The sequence below is a fragment of the Corvus brachyrhynchos genome, unplaced genomic scaffold, assembly GCF_000691975.1.
Source record: "Corvus brachyrhynchos isolate BGI_N302 unplaced genomic scaffold, ASM69197v1 scaffold229, whole genome shotgun sequence".
Taxonomy (NCBI): Eukaryota; Metazoa; Chordata; class Aves; order Passeriformes; family Corvidae; genus Corvus; species Corvus brachyrhynchos.
In genome coordinates this window covers 5,283,557-5,298,091 of record NW_008240042.1, presented here as the reverse complement: position 1 = coordinate 5,298,091, position 14,535 = coordinate 5,283,557, and the positions used below count along the sequence as shown (strand labels likewise).

Here is a 14,535-nt window from a genome sequence, read left to right as displayed (position 1 = left end):
ATTAAAACTGTGCAGTTCTAGATATAATTTTACTATCTTAAATGCATAGACCATGCACACTGGAAAAGCAACTGTCTCAGCTGTGATCTCTCTTTCCTTGGCTCCTTAACTCACCAACTTGAACAATAAATTCAGAAAACTTTCAGTAGGATCTCAGTGAATGCAAACCTACCATCAGGAACATTTTATCGACCTATTTTGGCAAAGCTAAAAGAAATACACTTTTTCTAAATACATCTGCCCAGCTTCCAAAAATTGCCATGGAGATAATTGTTATTAAACGAGTTGTGCGAGAAGTTTAAAGCTTCCACCACCTGCTCATCTGAGCAAGCCAGCAAAGTCTAACCAAAACCCAGCCTCCCTCCCATCAACCTGAATCTGTCTTTTGCTGGAAGACCCATTTCCACTCAATATGAATACACCTCTTGCCTTCAGCTTTCAGACTAAAGCACAGATTCACATCCAATTCCCGAAAGACATCCAATGAGCAAAATCTCTTTCCAGCCATGTTATTTTCTAGCATCGAGCATCCCTCTGCCTTCCCTTTCTGTTTCATCAGTGCTCCCACTCTGACTTACCCCCATCATACCAAAAAATTGCACACCACCTTGCCCCTAGATGCCTGTTTCGACCTGGAATGGATTGATACATTAATCAAGTCATATAAGGCTCATGTGGTTCTCTGCTAATAATTTGGCATCAGTAGGCACGATCGTTTTAAAGCTCCTTTTAATATAATGACTGGTTGAGTGGATTCGGTGTCTGGAGCTGTGTTTTCACTCAAAAGCGGTGCTCCAGGCAAGTCTCAAAGCACAGGCAGTGTTGATTGCCTCGTGCCAGAGCGTGTTAGGTGTGCAGCTGGGAGATGCTGGTGATTGTGCCAGCTTTAGATGCTGCTGCTGCTGCTGCCCTGCCTGCGCAGAGCCAGTAGCATGGGTGAGCACTCCTCATCCTCTCCAGGGCAGGTTACTGCAGCCCATGCCAAAGGCTGTTGATGCTGCCCTTAAGAGAAGATGGAAGGCTTTCCCACAGTCGTTTCTGCAGCTCTGCTGAGCTTTTTCACTCCTGCCCAAGCCAACATCCGCATGGGCAAAATGGTTTTTCACATGCAAAGAGCCGCCAGTGCAGAGCAGAGCATTGTGCACCTCCAAATCTGCATGTGCTGCAAGTGGTTTATTCATTTTCCAAGTGAAAAGCATGCAACTGCAGCCCTGACTTCTGCACAGCCTCTCTACCTCGGCACTGAGCATCCACAGAGCACTTGCCTGGCTGCTTAGTTACTGTCTCTGACAGCTTGAACCCATCTGCAGAGGGTAGCTGTAGAAACCAGGTTGCCCCTCTACCCACACAGGGCAGCAGCAACATTCTTCCACTGAAAACACCAAGCACCCCCTCAGTGGAAAAAACAGGTACCTAAAAGCAATTTTTCTGCCATGAAAGCACCTGTTGTGCTGTGCTCTGCTGAATTATGTATGTAAGCATAGACCTCCCAAGCCCAGCAACACTGTCCTTGCCATCTCTTGTGGCTCTGAAGTTTGCGTAACTATTCCAGCAGCACCTTCTTGTGCGCTCCCCAGCAGAATTAATTAATGTTTGCACAGTACTTTGAAGATGAAAGTACTAAGCAACTGCTAAATATCAGGCCAGATCCTCAGCTGGTTTAAAAAATAGCACTTGCAGTGCAGCATCTGGGCCAACCACCCTGGCTCATTAGAGAGACTCTGTAGCAAATGTGGAGAAAAAAATAATTGAAAAAAAAAAAAAAAAATGTAGAAAAGGAAGAATATATGCAGAAAAGCAGCACTGAAGTAATAACCTCCATGCCTTTAGCAGAGTCCCTCTTTCTGCAGCAGAAGAGTACAAATCTGCAGAGCCACGACACCGTTCTCCTTCAAACCTCCTTAAAACTCACTGCTGCTGAGATGCCTACAAATCATTCAGCACTGATTAGCCAGCTGATGTACTGTGACTTCTGCACATTACACTTACCATAACCATCCTGCTCTTAATGTTGGCCTACCCCATCTGTTTACTCAACCTGCTGCTTCTTTCCTATCCTCTGCTTCGAGCATTTGCAGGTTCTTTTATTTGGTGTCAGGCCTAGCCCAGGGATACACTGACACTGACAAAATGTCTTTTGCAGGCTCCATGTAATAAGGACATGCAAAAGTCAATCTCAAAGGGTTAGCCTCAATAAGTTTAGACCCACTTACTCAGCGTGTTCCTATATAAAATGGTTGATCATGGAAAGAAACCCATGAGGTTTAAGTCACGCACATGTTATACATAAAGCAGCTGTGTGCTTTTACAAAAGGCACTGTGCTGATGCAGTTCAAAGGCTAAACTTACTGTTTATGCTACATTATTATTTTTTTTAATAGCAGAAAGTGCTCTTAAAATTGTAGATACATCGTCCAAGAAAAAAGAGAAGGAGAGGAGAGGAGGCAGCTGCAGACTGCACTCATTTGCTGTCGGGACACCATGGTTGTTGATGGGAGAAGCCCCTCCATCAGCTGGACAGGCACAGGATGAAGCACCAGCAATGAGTAATATCTGAGGATGAGGTATCAGAGTGAGTCATCTCACTGATCACAAAGGGACCGATACTGCGTGACTTGGATCTGGTCAAATCTCCTACCATAGCCACGTGGTCTAGGAGCCAAACTCAGGCTCAGTTCAAAAAACACAACTCCACTTATTTCAGTGGGAAGTCATGTATGCAAAGGGTGTAGATACTCCTTGTATTTTCAGCTCTTTCACTGAATCAGTCATGTGCACAATTCACAGAGATACAAGAGGAGAACCCTCAAGCCTTTCCCCACGTGCAACAGCAAGACTCTACTCACTCAAATGCCTAAAATAGCACTGGACTTCTAGGTATTTAAATTAAAATATTACACCAAAAATAAACTTCCATGCTGTGAGATTCCAGCAAGTGCTACAAATCCCAAGGTCACTACCTTTGTAAGAAAGACCAAAGAGAAAACTGGAGCCAGGAGCCTCAAGTTTTTCATCTGTACTCCCTTGGTGCAGCAGTACTGATCAAAACATGAGAGGAGAGGATGCCCCTACCCACCCCACAAGAGGGAGGCTGCCCATAAGCATACTTTGCCAGTAGCAGAGAGTCATAGATGCAACCAAGTGGGTTAACTTCCAAGCCTTGCGCCTTGGGCAAAGCTGAATATTATTCCATCTGGATGCAAATCTTTCTTACCCCAGTCTGCTTCGTGCTTCTGCTGTCCACATGAAGTCTCTCTCCACTGAGAAACATTCCTTCTGCCTCTTCAGCATGACTTAGGCTGAGGCTGTGCACTCACAGCCCTAATCTCCAGAGAGGTGGGATGAGATTTTCAAAAGCACTTAGTGTTGACCTACCTCTGCTCCAAATCAGTCTGATCATATTAGGTTAACTATATTTAAGTTTGGCCATGTATATTTTGTCATAATAAACTTACCCCAAAGAAATGCTGCTGCTTTAAAACAAGATTACGAGACCTGCAACAATATTTATGCATCTCAATAAGGAATCTGATTTTCCAGTTTCAGGTCTGAGGAATTATTTTGGAGCACACTGAATATTTAGTACTGGCAGAACAGAGGTCAATGCAATTATGTCCTCTCTAAATTGAGTGCTAAAGAAGCACTGCACCGGAGACCTGAAGGCTCAAAACTCCAAAACTAATGCTTAAAATTAATAAAGATCTCAACCCAGCCAGAATGCACCTTTTTTCAGCATACCTGAGTGGCTCTGCACAATGAAGACTTAAATACCAATATACTACTTTATCTTTTACCTGCTCCTTCTTTTTTTTCTCCCCCCCCCAAAGAATTGCCAGGCAGTGAGTGTTTCAAAATGGTACAAGAAGTGACTGTCAGCTGTCACCAGCTTTTTCCCAACACACAAACACTGGAGAGCCACTTCTCAACTTAGTCCATATGGCACCTTCAGAAAGACCAGAGTAATAGTTGAGGAGTTTTGGCCATGAAGCTCATACAGTGTAGGAGTAAATGTACTCTTACAGATGAGTTGATTTTTTGGGTTTTTTTTTTAGTAATATGTTGAACCTTTTTCTGCTGCATTTTCTCTTATGATATATATACTTTTTAACCGAATCCATAACTGGTCTATCTAAATGATTGACAGCAAAGGTGAAGGAACAGTCTGTTAGTCTTGACTGCTGGAGTAATGAATAGAGAAGCTGACATGTTAAATTTCTTCACCTCCAACTGGAATTATAAATTATAGACTTCTTTTACATTATCATAATACCAAGTTCATCTTAAAAATAGAATGATTCCTTGGGGGTGTATTTATAGTGAAAAAATACATATCTAATGCTGTACTTAGCATATCTTCATATTTTAATAAAGTTGGATTGATTGTTCCAATTTTGTTCTTATTTTTGGAAATTAAAAAGCAGAATCAGATCATCTTGCGTTTTTTTACAAGGTCCATCGTTTTGCTCCTGAAAATTCTAAAATTTTCAAAAGCTCTCTGTAATTTAACATATCCTCCTGCTCTCCCTACAGCTATTTGGCACATTGCATCTTCCCAGTTTGGCCAAGGGCCACTTTATCTGAGTCTGTACAAACTTTGCAGGGAGTGGAACTGAGATCTGAAGAAGTCTGTGGAAATAAAGTTTGTACCCCATAAAACCCCCTTAATTCAGCCTTCATCCCTAAGCAAACAACTTCTGCGAAACAAATCATTGTGTCCAAATGAAGCAGTTTGTGTGAAAGCAAACACAGCCCATCAATAAAAGCAAAGCAATAAACCACAGGGAAATGTCTCCAAGCCAGATACAGTGCATTTAGACTCTCCAGTGTACTTTGCATGAGAGGGAGGGGAGAGAGCTCTTTAAACTTTTGTCTAAATTAGACTTAAGCTCAAATCATGCTGGTACAAAATCTCAGTGCCCAGCTCCTAATGCTTTAACTGTCTGTGGAATGCAGAGAAGATGATCTGCATTGTGGGATGCCAAGAGGAGGGAGTTTCTGGGGACAGGATAGATGCAGTCACCCAGGCCCCAAGTCCTGTCCTCCACCCCAAGGCAGGCCCAGGCAATAAAACTCTCCATCTGCCCCAGGTTCTTGACAGCATCTTCAGTAGCATTTAAGTCACATCAGAGCAGGGGCAAAGGGAGACACCTTGGCCACGGTTCTTTCTGTTTCACCTCAGTTTTCTATACCTTTAACGTGTACAGCCCTGTTGGCAATGCTGCTTCCTACTGATTATCCCACAGGAAAAAAAATCATCCTCAAGTCATCGGCATGAGGAATTCCCCTTCAGCTCTCTTAAGTGCTGCCTGCCTTCAATTACATTGGTGTGCACCTTGAACTTATAAAATATTTTCAATTTCCAGAACAGTTTTGACATGGGGAGAGAGGAAGGGATAGCAAAGAACAATACGCTTCAAATAAAATTTGGCACTGTTCAGGATTTCTTCCACCTCAGAAAAAAAGTCCTCTAAGACACAAATAAATGTATCTTATTAAGTTAGCAGGATATCTTCTCCTAATAGTGCAATTAGTTTTCATAGGAGATAGGCCCCTGTACTGTCTTGAGAATAGACTCTCAGGCACATATAAGCACGTAATATCAGGCACACTTCTCTCAAATGAAGGGAAGCATTTGTCATTTCCAGTGCTGACACTGAAAAAGCAGTGTTTTAAATGCTGTGTTAGCATAGGCTCCCAAGGGATCTCCTAAGCAGCGCCTCTCAAGGAGCAAGCCCCTACATCAATTCCTGCAATTCCCTTTTCACTGCCTGAAGGAGAAGCGCAGCCAGGGAGCATCCTTTGCACGGGAGGAGGCAGCAAGACCAACAACACTCCAATGAGCTTGTTAACAAGTCAAGGCTAAGACATCTGAAAGACTTTGAGACTTTAACTCTTGCAGCCACGTAAGGAACCTCTGCAGCAGCCCCATCCCATCCCAAACTCCCACAGAGGTCCAGAGCTCACCCCCTCGCTCTGTTGCTGTACTCAGTACAACATACACAGACATACCTGTGCATCACCCACCACTCTGCACATTAGGCAAAAGCAACTTTGTTTTACTTCAGGTACTGCATGCTTGGTAAATTGTAGTCCTTATCCATCAATAGGATGGACTTCATTAGTCTGTTCCCCATCATTTAACATGACTACAAGCCATCGCCAAACAGATTACACTGCCTATTTTATTAATATCCTGTATTCAGCAAATGGAGAAGAAAATGTATTATTGTGGTAACTGTTTCATGCTTGCCACCAGATACACGGGGGAAATGTGTCCAGGAAACGCTCACTCACCCAGTATCACCCATGGGTAAGTGCAGACACTATTCAGTTGCAGGGAAGACACAAGAAAAAACTGCAAGGAAAGCAAAGCCACCCCATGGACCAAAAAAAAAAAAAAAAGAGCTAACAAATAGTGCCACACCATATCCAAGCATGCAGTGCAACGTTTTATTGCATGCTTACAATTAGTATGATGCGGTTTTGTTGGTATCAGCACAGGCTCAAAATACCTGATCCCTCCCACTTCACAAACCCTACACAGTGACAAAATCTGCTCTAATATCTGGATGGCAGCAGTTATGTTTCCCATCGGTCGTTTCTGTAACCCAAAGAGAAGCAGCATTTCTAGAGCACCATTTGCATTGTGGATGGGTGAAGTCACCTTCTGAGGGTGCCCATGTTTGTCAGCCAACCAGGACAAGGCTCTTCCTGCAGTTATCCTGGCAGAGATGCATCCTCACCCAGATGGAACCCTTCAGTGATTCCCCTGGGCTAGGCTCCAGGTGGGAGGCAGGAGGACAGCAGTAACGGCACTCAGTGCTGCACAATTTCCAGCTTCTCTTCAGCCTATGATGTTTAATATCTGGATCATCTAATAATTATTGTTAATTGCACTTAACTGCAAACTGTAAAATAAATGTGAGGAAGGCACAAATAAACTCTGGCACACCTGCAGCTTAGCCCCTGCTCTTCACTTGGGTTCAGCTTTACTGTGCAAAGTTTGAAACATCTCTTATATACATACTACAACCAAGCTTTGCGAAATCCGTCAACCTGCAAGCCTTGGCAACAAAACCAGCCCAAGAGATGCAAGCGGCAATCTGAGAAGATACTCCCCAGGAATTAGATTTTGTAAACAAACATTTCAGATAATTGCATTCTTGTTCTCAGTGCAATGAAGGCCCCATTTAGCCAAAGCATTTGTCTACAGAGTTTAGTTTCTTCCGTTTAATGAACGTTGATCCTGTCTTAGCCTCGGCTGGTATATCATCAGGATCAACATGAAATGCTAATGGAAAAAGATGCTTCATATCATTTCAAGTGTTTAAGTTACAACTGCAGCTATTAAGGCAAATCCATTTTACCTGTTCCTCCTCAGGCTCCCCAGTGAGACAGATTTAAAAGTTTCCATGGGGAGAAGTGATTCATAATGGCTACACAGATGAGAGAAAAAGCCTTTCACCATTAATTACAGCCAGCGTTTTCCAAACCCAAGCTGGTCATTTTGCCGGCACAACACATAATTAGTAAGGCTCATTTTATTTTGTTGCCTTCACAAATTAGTTCACTTTTTAAAATGCAAGGTGGCTGCCTCCAGCAGTAGGGATAACTATGCCGACCAGACATAAAAGTAAGGCTTTGTCATCCGCTTGTAGTCCATGGCAGAAAAATCCAACAGGTCTCCCAGTTTTCACTCCCCTTGCTGGTTCGATGTAGGAATCAGTGTTGCTCCCTGTGGCATCCCAAACAGGAGACTTTGAGGTGTACCTGTGTAAGACAACCACCGCCAGTCCTGTGAATGCAGTTCTCGGCAGTGAGAAAAGTTTCCTCTGTTTCAAACTTTCCAACTGCTCTAAGTGCAGAACCTGCAATAGCCAGAGCAGTGAGGAGGAGAAGGATGCTTCCCACTCCTCAACCCTGTAGAGCAACTGCACTGGCATCCAAGGCATCTTCACAGCATGTGCTTTGGAGAGATAACAGAAACAGAAGGAGGGAATGATGCATTGTAAGGGATGCTGGACTTCACTCACCCAGAGAGAACACTCTCAGACACCACCTGCATTTTAAAGCAGGACTGTTTCTTTCTTTGCATGGCTTGGGGTGCCCATCAACCTCTTTGAGGAGCCCCTCAACCTCTTTGAGGAGCAACTTCTCCACAGCAGAGGCTTCTGGGGGATGCACCTGTCAAGGTCCCAGTTTTGAACAAGACACCCAAAACAGCGGTTGGAGCCCCCGGCACGTACTAGACAGAGCATGCTGCTGGAAGCTATTGCTGGAAATACTAAAGTTATCCTCATGCAGATTTTAAAAGGCCACTATTTATGCATGTAAATTCTGAAGGGCATTAGCAGCATCACTGACACACGCTGACAGCCAGCCCAGCTTCGGGAAGGGAATAAAGCAGCAGCGACTGCCTGAATAATTGATGTGCTTTTACTCTGCCCCATGGCCCAGTTATTACATTGCTCACTCTCTTCAACTGCCTGTGGTTTCTAAATTAATTAGAAATCTTAATGTCATGGCCAGCCAGTAAAAAAAAAAAAAAAGAGAGACCGAGAACAAAAGAAGAGAGCACTTCTCATGCCCTTGAGCCGTGGGATTTCTTCCTTCGGTCTGGCCATGCAGGAAATAAAAGCAGTGTCTCAATTTCTGCAGCTTTGGACCCAGCAGCTCAGCATGAAATCCACTCCACCTGCAAAAAGCTCCCATTGCACGGGGGTGAACATCCCCATCAAGGTCACTACCTCCATAAGATGGGGCAAAGCCTCTCCTAGGGGCTGGCTCATGTGCAGAGCAGCTACTGTGTCTTCACTGCCATGAAATACATCTGATACATCCCTAGCCCAGCCATTGCAACCCAGTGCCACACAGCACCAAATAAAAGGACACGGCTGCAGTCTGGAGGAATAAAAGAGCTCATGGTTGCTCTGCTCACACAGCTCACAGAGCTAAATGACTCTGTGGGATCCTGTTCACGGGATGAAAAAAAACTGTGTGTAACTACATGACCTCACAGAGCAGGAGAACAAATATAACAACATGAGTGGCCATTTTTTTGCTGCATATATACCCTTACCTACTTACAATATTGCTTATGTGAAACTTTAAAACAACACTTACAGCTTTTAAGAAACCCAGTGGGAGTAATTCCCATGTTTGAGCCACATTGCAGAAGTGTGGGCAGTTGTGTTTCAAGGCCTCAGAAAGCACATAGCCATGATGAATGCAAGCATGTTTTTAATCTCTTACTTGCAAAAAGAAACACTGCTTTTTTTAAAAATCTCTTTACAGCTGTACCAAAAGCATAAATAAACATAAATGACTGAACTTGTAGAGATAATTTTAAATTGCACAGATAACTTAAACCAATATTTCACCTGCTTATAAAACAGAAGTGAAATACCAGTGAAACTCAACAGCATGGCACAGTCTTCCTCTTTGCCAACATATCATGTCATACTGTAATCTGCACCACCTTTCCATTATTCCCCCTGGAAAACTCATTATTTTAAAGAAATCCGATTTTTCAACCTTTCTTTTTGACAAAAATAAGCAGACTTATACTCAGAGCACTGAATTTTCTGACTCCCAGTAAATTTATCCTACATCTCCCATACATGTCAAGTGCCCAAACATGACAGTCCCGCAGCAGAGAAATGAGCCAGTGATGGTGACAGAAAGCATTAAAGAGTTTTAAATGACACCATAAATCCAAATGGAAATATCTAAGAAAATGAATCCCATTTGTTAGGACATGGAAGATAGTTCAAAACACTGTGACCCCAAATACAGGAGAATGTGGTTCTCCAAAAGTTTAATGCACTTTGACCAAGAATTTATTTGCTCCAAGAGCTGCTTTTTCTGTCTGCTCTTTTTCCTCTCCTGTCATGATTTTGCACTAACTTGATACATGCAGAGACCACCACAAGAAAAATATACAAGGTTCCACACAAGTTGCAAATTTAGGCCCTTTAAGTGTTTTTCAACATGCTTCTTGAGATGACACTGCCATTTTTAGGGTGGAAAGATGGACTTGCAGAAAATGATAATGCTGATACACAGAGAAAGCAGAATTGTTCCACCCTGTGATTTGTCTGTGTTTGTCATCTTGCATCTAAAATGCACGTGCTAATTATCAGCAGTATGGCATTGCAGATGTAGTGAACACAAGATGTCACTCACATGCATTTTTCAAACCCAAGCAATGAAATGAAGTGTCTTGTAAAAACGTGTCACGTGTTCATACAGAAAGTTTCCTGACCCTAGCAGCATCTGCTGTCTCTCTCTCTTCACATCTGTGTTTTTAAGTCTCACTAGGCTTGCTTTGCTATACTCAAATTTACAGACCTTCACACGATATATTCATTTAGTTCTTCATACTGGTATCCACCGACATCTTTTCTTTGATGACTTAAGTCATCAAAAATGACTTTTAAGTCATTTTATTAATTACTAGAAAAATTTACTGAAAGGCTCAGCTCATGTAGATTCCTCAGCTTAACCCCAGTAATAATCATGCCTTACACGGACTTCAAGGCAGAGATAAGCTCCTGGTCCCTCTTCTGGATCACCATACAGCTGAAGGGATGTACCAGCTGAAGCAGGACCACCACTCCTCAACGTGGCCACGCCTGCCTTGTCCAGCTTTTACTTCACTTGCCTCCAGGGAGGAAAGAGCGCAAAACCACTCGAGGCCCTGTAGGGGTGCTCACCTCTCAGCCTTGGAAAGAAGGTAGAAGAAAATACATGAGATGGCAGCAGTACAGAGCAGCACAGCTCTGCTCACTGCTTTTTAGAGCCTACTCTTTCAAGATGCAGCCCCTGGCAAAGTGTCTCATGAAAGTTTGATGAACAGCATTTTGTTTAACACCAGCGACTGAGCCACAGCCCTGCCGAGCTGCGTTGCCCCAACAAAATGTCACGACCCAGGAGGATCAAGAGGCAGGATTGCAAGAGGCAGGCTTGCAGGCAGCAGAGCAGCTCAACAACCTCTGGAGCAGGGTGCACCACCCCACGAGTTATTCGGTCACTGAAACATGAGCAGGCTGCTGTAACACTGATGAACACTGAGCCTCCTCCGACACTGGCCCAGCAGGCTGCAAGGCTGCACCAGGCAATCTTGCAAACACAGCGAAGTCTGCAGCCCTTTTTACACTGGCACATATAAGCCTTGATATTTTTTTCCCCTCTTTTACCCTTTTCATTTCTACATGTACCGAAAATATTCACAGTATGCTCTTCCCTACCATTTGCTTCAGCATTTTCATGCTCTGCTGCTTTTGTTCCCCTGTTCCCTTTAGATAAAGGAATATTCTCAAGAAACAACTGTGCCTGCATAACTGAAAATACACAAAACCCATGTGCAGAGACGGTGTTGGAGGCTCATGCAACGTGATCAGGTCTAAATATTTTAGCACAGCAAACAAATGAGCCTAGACTGTATGGTCCAGTAATTACCTTTTCTTGCTCTTCAGGTGCTAGAAATCCACACGCTATTTTCTGCAGAGTGCTATATTCAACATTTCTGGAAACAAAGAGAAAAAGAAAACAATTAAAAACCATTTATATTTGCCTCTGAGGCCTTATTAGGCACTCATGAACTTTCTGCTATACATTTACCAGAGGATACAGCAATGAACAACTGGTTTTGGTCAACAGATCTGATTTTGAAAAGCCTGTAAGAATTTTCAATGTCTATGAAGCCCATTTCTGCATGGGAAGACAGTACTAACACATATCTAACAATGGTCAGGTGAAAAATCAGTGGATAATATCACTGCCAATAATAATAATAAAAAAAAAAAAAAGATATTCAAGTAGATATCAAACGCAAATGCAGGTACATGAGTATCTCTTCACCACAACAGACACCAATGTCATCTGGATAAACTAGTGTTAAACCAGACAATTTATCAGAGGTTTTTAGAGGTTGCTGCACCAGAATAAAAAACATCTAGCTCGAAAAGAAGTTAAAATAAATTATGATTGCAAGGATAGTAATTCCTTTTCCTCAGCAGCTACAACTTAGAATTTCTCTATCCCTTTACATCTTCTAATTATAGTGTTAGATGCTAAATATAGCATTAATTGACAAAACAATGAAATGGATGGATCCAGGTCAGCCTCCTGGAAGTGTTGGTTTTATTAGGATTAATTACACATGAGAAATTGCTCCTCACAGTTGGGATTGCTACAGATGAAACTTCAGTATCAGTCTTGTCAGAGTCAAGCTGGATGGCACAGGACCCCAGGACCTCATCCCATCCCAGTGAAACAGTTAGAAAATATAATTAAAAACCCATGCAAGGGAAACAGCAATGAGTCCTCCTGCCTGAATTTTGCTTCCAACATTAACTACAAACCCAGCTTATTTTCTGCAACCTGCAGGGCAGAACACAAGTCATGGCATTTGAAAGAAGTGTATTGAAATGAAAAAACTTTAAAGGCTGATTAAAATAGGATCCACTGTTAAACTGAGGCCAGTTGTTCCAGTTGCAGCAGTGGGTCCCCAAGCCTTTCCCAACTAGGGCTGTTGCACAGCTTTCACTCTGCTGCCATGGTTCCACACCCTGGACCACCCTACACCTTCAAAAAGTTTCAGACAAAAAAAAAAAATGGTCCTGAGGTTCCAGTTTCACATCTTAGCTAATCCAGAACAGTCTTACTTTAATTTTCAAAAAAAGAAAGTTGTACCTCAGTTGTACCTCTAAGCACTCCTCAGCAGGTCCTCCCCTGAGAGCATGAGAAGAACGAGGCCTAGGCATTGGTCCCTAACGTATAATTCATCTTATTTATGTACTGAAGAAGCAATTGCTTGCATTCAGTAACCTTGGAAGTCAGACAAGTAAATTAAAACTAAAAACAAGGCTTGAGAGTCCAGCATGCATGCTGCTTTTTGAGTGATTTCTCTATAATAGGCAAGTATGGATGCTCTGGAAGAAAAAGAGACCTATTCCAGCTTGCCTGTCAGCAAAATTGCCTCTGTAAGCAATAAACAGGCTTTGGATCATCTAAGAAATTTACAGGCAAACTCAGGGTAAGGACAGTTATTATTCCTCACTGTACAAATGAAAAAGTCTCTAGATATAGGGACTATACCCATTTTCAGCCTTGGATTTTGACCAAATATATACAGTTTCAGTAGGAAAAACCACTTTTACAAGTACAGAGCAGACCAGGCAACACCTCATAAGGGCATCCATATACTTTATTTCTAGGAAAAATGCCATTTGTTTAGACTACTCTGCTTGTGCTTTATAGCAAAACCTTTACCTGGTTCCAAGAAGCTTTCGTAGAAAATTCTTATTTGATGGGAGCAGTACAGAGCAGAGAAATTGTAGTTTGCCTAGTTTGAAGAAGTTAATGTTTGTTACCCCACTGCCTTGCAACAGCTTTTAAAATAAAATTAAAACAAGATCTTTGTTTCATTTATGATACCCCGCATTTTACTTCTGCTTGGAGCATAAAGGACTAGAGATAGCACAACATACTGTGGTTTATGGCTCTTCTGTGTCGTTTTAGGATTCAGCACATGCTCTTCTCCCAGCTCACCTTTATTTTATCATAATGTGAGTGTACTGACTGGTAAATTTTTCTTGCCTTCCCTTCCCAAATGTGTAACCTTGAGTTGGCCTCTGCCATACGCTATTTCTATGCAGATTTAAAATGCAGATTGGGGAATTCTTGTTCTGATTAAAATAGGAAGGGAACTATACAGGGGTTCCTGCAAGAGCAAAGATCTTGCAAAATACTTGTTAGAGAGTCGGCGCTCACTGGTAGTGGTACGCTGCAGGAACTACAGGGATTTGGCATTAGCCCTAAAAGAGAGAATAAACACACCAAAGAAAGAGACATTCCTTTACCTCTGACTGCTACGAATACTCAGAGCAGTGGAGCTCCTGCCCTTTATGCAAGGGAGCCTTGTTTTGATCCTCTTTTACTGCTCTCCACGCCACCTGACTAACCTGCTCACCCTCAAACCTACAGTGCTTCTCAGAAAGCATTTGCTGCTTCTTCCCCAGTTCCCCCCTGGTCATACTCTGCCTGGACAATTTGGAAAGTGGCTTCACTCAGGATGCTAAGGAGAGGGGAAATCACCTCTGTCCCTTGCTTCATCCCATATTACCCTAGAACTCTACCTGCCAAGTTTACTGCTAAATGAATCATGTAGATCCTTCAACATAGCCCACTTTTACTAACACGGCTGCTGGTGTTCATGTGGCTCAATATTTCTGAATCCTCTTCTATGGTGAGTAATGCATCCACATAAAGAGGACAAGGACACATTGCTCTGCATCACTAGCTGCCACAAGACGGGTAATTAATCTGCAAACTGGCATGCTGCTGCACCTCCATCCCAAACCAGAAGCTGCTAATAAGGACAGCAATGATAAACACTCTGTTTGGCAACAGCAAAGGCTGGGAGGAGAACCCGTCAAGATGGGATGGCTCGCCCTCAAGCAGCTGTCTTCACTGCAAAAAGCCAAGCAGTCCAATTTCTGTCGCAAATGCTCACAGCGAAGGGACCCACAA

At 42.8% G+C, this 14,535-nt stretch overlaps 1 protein-coding gene across 23 annotated transcripts in view; it reads right to left on the bottom strand.

Annotated features, from left to right (window-relative positions):
- ADGRL3 (adhesion G protein-coupled receptor L3) overlaps nucleotides 1–14,535 on the bottom strand; it is a 495,252-nt gene that overhangs the window by 394,024 nt on the left and 86,693 nt on the right. For 22 of the 23 annotated variants that reach the window (XM_017744223.1, XM_017744226.1, XM_017744204.1 and 19 more), the window contains exon 2: nucleotides 11,461–11,527. The gene's annotated coding sequence lies outside the window, so the exon portion shown is untranslated. Of the gene's footprint in view, nucleotides 1–10,527; nucleotides 10,620–11,460; nucleotides 11,528–14,535 lie in introns of those variants that run through there. The other variant, XM_017744207.1, reaches the window with a different exon arrangement.